The sequence below is a fragment of the Pteropus alecto genome, unplaced genomic scaffold (assembly GCF_000325575.1).
Source record: "Pteropus alecto unplaced genomic scaffold, ASM32557v1 scaffold61, whole genome shotgun sequence".
Taxonomy (NCBI): Eukaryota; Metazoa; Chordata; class Mammalia; order Chiroptera; family Pteropodidae; genus Pteropus; species Pteropus alecto.
The window spans coordinates 6,559,291-6,569,088 of NW_006434835.1; the positions used below are offsets into that span (position 1 = coordinate 6,559,291).

Sequence of the window (9,798 nt, forward strand, 5' to 3'; positions counted from 1 at the left end):
GGTGGGGAGCGGAGGGAGGGGGAGAGGGAGGTGGAGGCCAGAGGTGAGGCTGGGGCATAGGTTTTCCCGCTGCCTCCCTGTCTGCTCTCCGCGGGCGGGCTGCTGCCCTGAGCTGAGATCTCGGCTTCCATTGATTTAGCCTTCTCTGTCTGTGGATTCGAGTGACTGCATTTCCTGTCCATTCCTTCACGGTCGGGGGCTGACGCTGAGTTCCCGCCTTATTCGTTGTTCGATTCCCCTTAATTCTGTCACTACTTTTAAAACTCTCCCTTGATTAACTCTCATATCAAATGAAGCTAATTTGAGTTGTGTCAGCTGTTAATTGTTCATTGACAAACTTTATCATAGAGGGAAATATAATAATACAAAAGATCTGGAAGTAGGTGAGATGAGAGAAAAATAAAACATAGGCTAATGGGCAAAAAAATTAATAAGGATGTTAATTTTAAGTCCAAATATGAATGAACCGAACACTCTAGTTTTAAAAAAGACTGTCAGAATATGGGCACTCCACGGATGTTTTACAATCTATAAAAATATACAGGAAAAAGTGGTATGTCCAAGGACAGAAAAATGTATTATGTAAATAGGAATCAAAGGAACGCTGGTGTGTCTATATCACATTCGAAAGTTTTTAAGGCAAAAAGAAGGCTTTTTGTAATGGTCACTCTATAATGATAAAATGTTTTTAAAAACCAGTCATTTTTAATTTACATGCACCTAAAATATTGCTTCAAATGATATGAAACGAAATGTGAGACAGTCAAATCAATCATCACAGTGAGAGCTTTTAAGAGTCTTCTCTCGGTTCATAGTAACTTCGTTTGAAATAGCCCCCAAATTGGAAGCAACCAAATGCCCATCAATAAGTGAACAGATAAAGTGAAATATTATTCAGAAATAAACAATGAAGTCCAGGCATATGCGACAACGTGGATGAAAATTAGAATCATTACACTAAGGGAAAGATGTCACAAATGACCACATATCGTATGATTCCATTAATGTGAAATGTATGCATTAAGTAAATATATAAAGACTTATTTCCTGAATACATGCTAAGTTGTAGATAGTGTTTCAGCTGTGGCTGATGTAATTATAAACTCTAGAGCTGTCATCTTTATCTCTGGTGAGTGATACGATCATTTTTAATACACACATATATTAATATATATGTAATTATAAATACGATAAGCATTATCAAGAAAAATGGCCCTATAAAAAGGTGACATTTTTATGACACCACGTTCCTTGTGGTAAGCACCAGCTCCCTTGGAGGGAGATACTACTGTGATTCCCATTTGACAGATAAAGAAAACTGAAACCTATGAAGCCAGGTAAGCTGCTTGCTCAAGCTAAACTTATCTAGAACACATAGGAGCTGGAGTGGGGCACGGGCGTGAGCTCTGAGGATACCCAGCAGCCAAACCCAACCATGCCGAGGCAGTTAGAGTTTAGCGTCTAGCACTCAGCATGTAGCATATATATATCTCCATGGAATGAATGAACTCCACGTTCTGGTTTGGTTCATATCACTCCTTTAAGAATAAAAGTGATCTGTAGTTTAGATGGAAATATTTAGTCTACGGCCATGCCACCCTAAACAAGCCCGATCCCGTCTGATCTCAGAAGCTAAGCAGGGTCAGGCCTGGTTAGTACTTGGATGGGAGACCACCTAGGAAGACCAGGTGCTGTAGGTGTAAAAAAATAAGGGATTGTAAACTGACAAGGTCCTTGCAATCTGTGAAGTCAACCAAAGGTTGCCTCACCTAAAAACATAATAATAAAAATAAAACAATGACATTTTATTAAACATCAGGAATTATCTCAAATTATAATGCAGAAGATATATTTGATTATTAGGAAGGAAGGAAGGAAGGAAGGAAGGAAGGAAGGAAGGAAGGAAGGAAGGAAGGGAGGAAGGAAAGATTTAAAACTCTTGGATTAAAGCTGGAGTTCCTTCTTCTCCCAGGACTCATTCTCCAGTGGCAGATTCGGGACAGAGTATGCTAGGTCTTAAATGAACCCTGGGACTAGGAGTCCTGTCTGCTCTCAGTCTCATGGCTGTGTGTCAAGCCACACCCCCAATGCTAACCTCGGACTTGGTAAGCTGCCCCTCACCATGGACTCAGTTGGGCTGGGGGCGGATTCGGATCACGGTCCAGTTAGAAATACACAAACACATGAGAGCAGGTGGCTTATTTGAGTCTCCTGTCCTGGTAGAAGGTGCAGGATAAGAAATGCTTTATTTTTATGGAATCTCAAGAGGTCCAGTCCCCTCATTGTATAGATGCACCGCTTCCTCATTCGGGGTACAAAAGGAATGAAACCCCCGCATCCTCAGGGCTTAAGCCTGATTCGAACGGCTTGTCCACGTGCTCCTCACCCCGCCATCCCACCGAGTTCTGATCTGCAAATTCATCAAGTTCCCAGATGACGCAGGGCTGCTGCGTACTGGGCCACACCCTGAGGACTGCCTGGTAACGCAGGCGCTGCGTGCAATGAATTAGCTCCTCTCCTATGCGTGCGGCACTGTGCTGGTGAATAATCCTTGGGAGAACTGAGAAAACAGCCAGGCAAACCATTTGCTGCCTTCCGTGGTGCAGGCGAGGCAACCCGCTTCGGAAAGACGGCATGGCCCACCCAGACTCTTTCTTGGCTCCAGAGTCGGAGAGTCAACTACATTCGACTTGTAACAGGCATCTTAAAAGTGATACATCCCAAACGAAACTCCCCATATTTCCGAAATGGCTTTTTTCTTTTTTACCATCTCGCGTTCCAGTAAATCTCAGATTTTTTTTTTCCCAGTTGCTCAGACCCCAACACCTCGCAGTTAAACTTACCTGTGTTCTTTCTCTGAAACCGCATATTAAATCGCCGAGCACTTCCTGTCACGTGTGCAGAATCGGATGCCTTCTCTCTGCTTCTACCATTGTTCTTCTAGTCCATTCTACTCCACTGCCCAGAGCCTCCATGGCTTTCTTCCCGCCTCCCTCAGGAGCGAACACCCAGTCCTGACCATGACTCACAGGGACCCTTTCTGTCCAGCTCTGCTGACTTGCTCACTGCTGTTCCTGATCACACAGCCACGCTCCGGCCTTGGAGGCCTTGCACTTCCCAGAATGCACTTCCTCTGGGCAACCTCCTCGCTCGCTCCATCACGTCCTTCACACCGAGGTTCCAATCACCTTCCCATTTGTTGGTTGTTTGTTTCCTGCCACTAGACTAAAGGTTTCACAGGAATAGATAATTAAAAAAAAATAATAACAATAAGGGGACCTCATCAGCACCTAGAACTGTTTCTGGGAAGTAGTAGCTTCTCAGAAGTTTCTGGATGGACAGATTTTAAAGATCGAAAGGCCAAGGCTTAAGAAAGGGAAAGAACCAGCTCTCGGGCACACACGGTGTCTAGGTGAGAGGAAAGGCCGCCGCTCCAATCCCAAGAAGTATTCTTCCCGTTCAACCCATGCCAGGGGTGAGGCTCCTCTGCCTTCCAGCAAGAAGCGTGACCTCTGCTTGAACCGAGAGAACTGGGGCTTAAAATAACTGTGGGTCACGGCCTTCCCTGAGCCTCCTTCCTTGCTCTGAGGCTGGGGTTGTTCCCATAGCCGCTCCCCAGAGGACACCAGCGACGGGGCGTGCATTCGAGGGTCCCTGGGAAGACGAGAGCTTGCATTCCTCAGGATGTGAGAGGAGCTCGGTCCCAGGCCCAGGCCCACGTGACTGGAGGAAGTGGCCTGGCTGATATTTCGAGAAGGACTAGGTCAAGAGGGTGAGGTCACTGCTTGGATTTGTCTTCCGCTAGCGATTGGGACGTGGCTGGCAAGAAGCATCCTGTTCATGATTCATTGTCACCCCCCTGGTCTCGATCCTGCCTGAACACTGTCTCCTGCTCTCGCACTGCCCGAGTCGCCTTCGGTGATGTGTCATTCCCTCAACGACTATTTATTTCACACCTACTACGTGCTCTGTCTTAGGCGTGGTGAGGGCTTCTGACAAGTTATGAGTAATACGGACATGAGGCCTGGCCTCAAAAGCTTTTAAAAAGCTGGTGACAGTCCCGCTGATAAATGACATTTGGAATTTTCACTGTGATGTCCAGTGTAAGAGAAGCGGATCTCTTCTCTTCTCCCGCCGGCCTTTCGTAATGGCCCTTCGGCAAGGAAAAGAGGCCCGTTCTGCATCTTCTTATGATGTGTGGTCCCAAAGTGCAAAAATATTCCAGACTTAAAGCGAAAGGATAATTTGAAAATGTGCCTTTCCGAAGGGAACATACTTCTAGTGAAAAGCAAAGGGAGTGCCCCTAAGAAATATGTAAGCCTTCCTGAATTGAGATAATAAACTCACAGGAAGGCTGTGACTCTCTCTTCTCTCTCTCCGTCTCTCTCTGTCTCTCTCTCTCTTTCTGTCTCTCTCTGTCTCTTTCTGTCTGTCTGTCTCTCTCTCTCTCTCTTTCTCTCTCTCTGTTAGAATGAATTGAAATGTTAAAAGCTTTTCACTAAAATGTTAACATTTCTACAACATATATTAACATAACTGCACATTGAATAATATATAAAACACAAGAAAAGATAACATTTACAGCTACTTGAACTTATGAAGGGCATTTTAGGCGCCAACTTAAACCCGTGGCCACAGGCGGAGTAGCCAGCTTCCAGCTTCCACTGCCCCCAGCGATCCTTGCCTCCCAGTACTCAAGTCCCGTGTAGCCTCCTCGCACACTGAATCAGAGCCGGTTGTGCAACCAACAGCATATGGTGACAGTGTGTGACCTCCGGAACCAGGTCATGAAAGGCGAAAGGCACTGTGGCTTCTCCTTGCTCTCTCGTTTAACACTAATAGCAACATTTTTACACCGTGCAATAAATGTACCAAGCTGAACCCAGGGCGGTGGTGGCCGGGGGAAGAGCATGAGTCCAAATGACACCATTCTGAGTTTATGACAGGAAGAAACGTGTCAGGACAAGTGAAGGGCGAGCCCGCGAGGAAACTCGACTCTTTGTGTTTGCAAAGCAGATTGAGATGCCTCCTGGAAAGGAAGGAAGGGAGAAGCATGTGAGTCTGTCCCCATAATGGCCGACATGGACGGTGCCCATCGGGGGAGCCCGGTGGCAGAGGCCGGCCTGGTCCAGCCTCAGGGTCCTGGCTCCAGGGTGGGTGAGCGTGCAGAGCTCTGAATGGAGCTAAAGTTTGGTGGCCATCTCGGTGCGTCTCAGAATCTAAATGTCAGTGTTGCAACTATACATCACACGCTGCTTCCTCTAATGCTTTGTCATCATGGACTGGGATTTCTTCATGTCAATTGTGACCTTAACAATTTACTGCAAAGGAGCCAATTTTGCAGAGTATGTTCCAAAGGGACAACTATGCCTCCCACCAAGTCCCCATCTCCTTCATTCTCCTCAGCCCAGTGGCAGCATGTGACAGGTTTTCCGCACTACAATCAAGTCCAGCTCTCATAATCCGAACCAAGCCTTGGGTGGTGGAAAGAGATGTTAAGATGATAGCTATGGAATCGATTAATTACAAACAAAATAAACACTGAAACAAGTTACTCAGAAGTCATTAAGTTCCTTTACTAAACAACCTAGTTCAGGACAAATAATAAGTAAGGGTACCAGACTGGTTGATGGCTTTGCATTTTTGCACCATATAAGGTGTTTACGTCTTTTCGAAACACAAAACAAAGCCAACTTTCAGAGGAAAGATACCTATTTCATTGCAATTCTCACGAATGCTTTTCGCAAAATTGGCAGCGTTGTTAATGACACTCTTTGCTTTACTGTTATTAGACCATTTTCACACTAGGTGTATTTCTTACCGAAATGTGTGAGTCAAGTACTGTCACCCCCATCTCACCAATGTGGAACCGCAACTCAGAGTCGCGGCATGTGGTGGCGCCGGTTGTGAGCTGCACGACTCCGGGGAGTCGCGGCCCCACAGTCACCCAAGGTAACTCGTGGCAGGGACGACATCGGAACCCCACTTTGATTAGAATCCAAGGCTCCTTTCCTACGAGTCAGATGTCCCTCTGCTGTTTTCCCGATTCTCTCACAGTGGAGTTTTGTTGACCAGGGAGATCAGCGTGAGGTTCTAAGAAACAACAGAACTTCAGAAAAACTAAACTCTTGCTGAGCTTTGCCATCGACGAGAGGAGAGTTAACGAGAGGGCAGGTGGAGAGGAGGGTGGAAAGGGGGGTGGCGAGGCGGGTGGCGAGGAGGTCTTAGACGGCAGAGTCACCTGATCTGGAAGGGAGGGGTGAAGATTCAAAAGACTGGGGACAGGAATAAGCTACTGGTGCCAGTGGGGAAGAATTTTACTGAGACAGCTGTGGAAGCAGTTGAGGCCATTGGAGCTCTGAAATCTGTTGGTGTCATGTTGGATTTTGACTGGACATTTGTTTTAGGTCCCCCCTGGTGAAAAAGGACCCCACACACATGCGACAAGGAATGACAGGACAAAACGCCACAGCGCAGTGACATCTGTGCCCGGCATTTAAAGGGGGCCGAGGAGGAGCTCCGGGTTCCTGCCTCACGCCCGGTGGGGCAGCCTCGCTTAGCCGCGGTGCCCGCCAAGGCCGCGGTGTCCTCCTCCTGCGGGGGACTTCCTCCGCCTTGTCAGGAGCCCCTGCCTCGCGGGGAGCCAGGACGTCGCAGGAAGCACTGTGGGCTCATCGGCCACGTGCCGACGGCGGAAATGCAACCTCACTCTTGCAGAACCCGTGGCAGCCACCTGGATGAACCCACACGCCCGGCCTTGGCGGGGTTCCATACGGGTTTTCCCCACATCCAAGAGGACACTAGTGATTATGAAGCTCCCCTCGTTCTTTGCAAAGCATCTCTTTTTCCCACCAACCACCCTCCAGCCCAGGTTTTCTTACACATCCAGACATTTACAGTAAAAGGGGATTCGCCTCGGTGCAGCGAGAGTGGCCAGCGGATGGTTTTCCTTAACTGCGTCTTAAAGAGAAAGAATTCAAGAGGGACGTACAGACAGCTGGCGGCGGACGGACCGCGCGCGCATCTGTATCGCTGCCTTGGCCGCTCTGCCTGTCTGTTCTCGTCTTTTATCTTCCTCTTCGTACATTTTCTTTTCATTTTTTAAAAGAAGCAGTTTTTTAAAAGCACCTAAAACGAATAGAATATTTTTTTCACTCAGATTTATAGAGTGAAAAAATGTTCTATTAGTTTGGGGCACTTTTAAAAATCTATGTGTAAAAAAATATAAATATATATGTATGTGTATTATATAGAATCTTAAAATAGAATGTAAAATATAAAGGATGTGACCTGCCTGATTCGTTCGGCTTCTATAATATCCACACGTGTATATGGATAACAATACTTGTGATGATTAATTTTATGTGTCCACTTGACTGGGCCCCGGATGCCCAGGGGCCCGGTTAAACATTATTTCTGGGTGTGTCTGCGAGGGTGTTTATGAATAAGATTCACATTTAATTAGCATTTAATTGGTGGACCAAGCCCAGCAGTTGGCACTCCCTGGTGCTAGTGGGCATCAGCTAACCCTGTGAAGCCCTAAATAGAACAAAAAGGTGGACGAAGGTTGTAATTTGCTTTCCGCCTGCCGGGTGAGCTGGGTGCTGATCTTCTCCTGCCCTGGGTGGTCCTGCTTCTCAGGCCTTTGGACTTGGGCTGGAACCTACATTGTTGGCTCTCCAGGGTCTGCAGCTTGCAGATGGCAGATCGTGGAGCTTCTCAGTGTGCATAATTGTGGGAGCTAATTCTTTATGATAAGTTCCATTATATATATAATCTCTTTCTATATAAAATATAATTATGTATAATTAAATATAACTTATAAAAAATATATGTATAAAATCTCATTTTGTAAAACAGATAGGTATGGGGGAGCCAGTCAGCCATCAAACAATTCCATGTCGCTCATGGTCTCTGGCAGGACCGAGTTACGCACCGGACACAGCGAGCGCGATGCCGAGGGGTCCGTGAAAATGTTTCGTTTTTAAAAAATCCAAAGAAAAACAATTGTTTTTAAAAAATCAGAAGAAAAAAATAGAAAATTTTAGGTCAAAGAAAATGCTCTCATATGTAATATTAACATTTTTGTCTGTACCTACGCAATGTAAAATAATAATTTTTACTATTTTCTTAACGGACGAAGAGACCCACGAAGACCTATCTGCCATGAATGACATGGCACAGCCCTGCCCTCTGGCCTTATTTTCCTTATTGCTACAAAGTGGCTGACTATGACTGGAGTATTCTGTGGTTGAAGTCTGGGCCCCACAGGCATTTGTAAGACACTAACAGAGGTCTGCAAGCCATTTTTGATGTTCTCTAAAGCCCAGTGGTTATTACTCATTTAGCTTCTGGAAGTTCCCTTATGTGGAAGGCATAGTAATTTTGGAATCAAACAGACTTGGATTTAAATCGCGCTGGTAAACTGTTTATCTGCTGTGTGAACTCGGTACTGAGCTTGAGGCTGTTTATCTGCAACATGTTAAATGAGAAAACAAATATCTATTTTTTAAAGATTGTTTTGATGATTAAAAGTAACAAGAACAAAGCACACAGTACAGGTACCTAACACCTGATGGGCCCTCGATAAATAGTTACTACTATCATCAATTTTTACCATGTACAGTTTGAAACTTAGCTGAATGTGAATACAAGCTATCTCATGCGGAACATTTGCTTAGCAAATTATTGAATAATAACACTTGAGGCAATGAATAAAAATAACTAACAATTTGAAAGACAAATTTTTCTTCCTATAATCACTCCTTTTCATTTCTTAAGTGGGGTAAAGTTTGGTGACTCTGAAGTTATTCATTCTTTTATTCAGTCGTGAGGTGCTGGGACTAGCTTTGAATAATATTATTAAGAAAGAGGTAAGAAAGTTAAGGGAATGAACTTAATTCTATCTGTATCTGTTGTGGACTGAATTGTGTTCCCCTCAAATTTATATGTTGAAGCCTGAACCCCAAAGACTTTATGGAGATAATTAAGGTTAAATGAGGTCATAAAGTTGAGGCCCTAATCCGATAGGACTGGTGTCCTTATGAGAAGAGAAATGACATCAGAGATTTTTCCTTTCCATGCACAGAGGAATGGCCATGTGAGATCATGGCGAGAAGGCCACCGTCTGCAGGCCAGGAAGAGGGGTGACGCCAAAAACCAAATTCGCTTGCATTTTGACCCAACCTCCAGAACTATGAGAAAATAAATGTCTGCTGTGTAAGCCAGGTGGCCTGTGATATTTTGTCATGGCCACCTGAGCTGACGAAGGCAGCACCAAAGACCTCAAGCACTTAGCTAGGTCTCTGCACCAACGTGGTCCAGAATAGAGTAATGGGGGGAGGAGGCGCCAGCATCCAGGAGCAGTTCCATGGCGGCGTCCTCTCCGGATGAGGACGGACAGCAGAAGATGCTGAAAAGGCCCTGGGCCCTTTGGTGTCAGAGTGTTGACGCAGGGACAGCAGAGGCCAGGAGACGCATGAAGCCCCATGAGGTGGGGAGGGATGGGCAGCACAAACAGATAGGCAGTGGGGACACTGTGGCAAGCTGGATTGACGACAGCCAATCAACCACGGTGTTCTGGGGAGAGTCCCTTCCCTCTCTGGTTTCAACTGCTCACATTTTGGTTGCGTCAGCAGGTTTTTGACTGTTTTTTCGATCTGGTTTTCTAGTTTTGCTCCGTAGGAGGGCTGGTCTGTCACTTCTAATATTGCGAGACATGGCAGAGACCATCCATTTCTAAATATGGGGAAATATGATTCGAAATATGGTTCACAAAGGAAAAGAAAATAATAGGAA

At 45.7% G+C, this 9,798-nt stretch overlaps 1 pseudogene; it reads left to right on the forward strand.

Moving 5' to 3' along the window:
* The first annotated feature begins 1,581 nt into the window (after positions 1 to 1,581).
* Positions 1,582 to 1,700, forward strand: LOC112478671 (annotated as a pseudogene).
* The last annotated feature ends 8,098 nt before the right edge of the window (positions 1,701 to 9,798 follow it).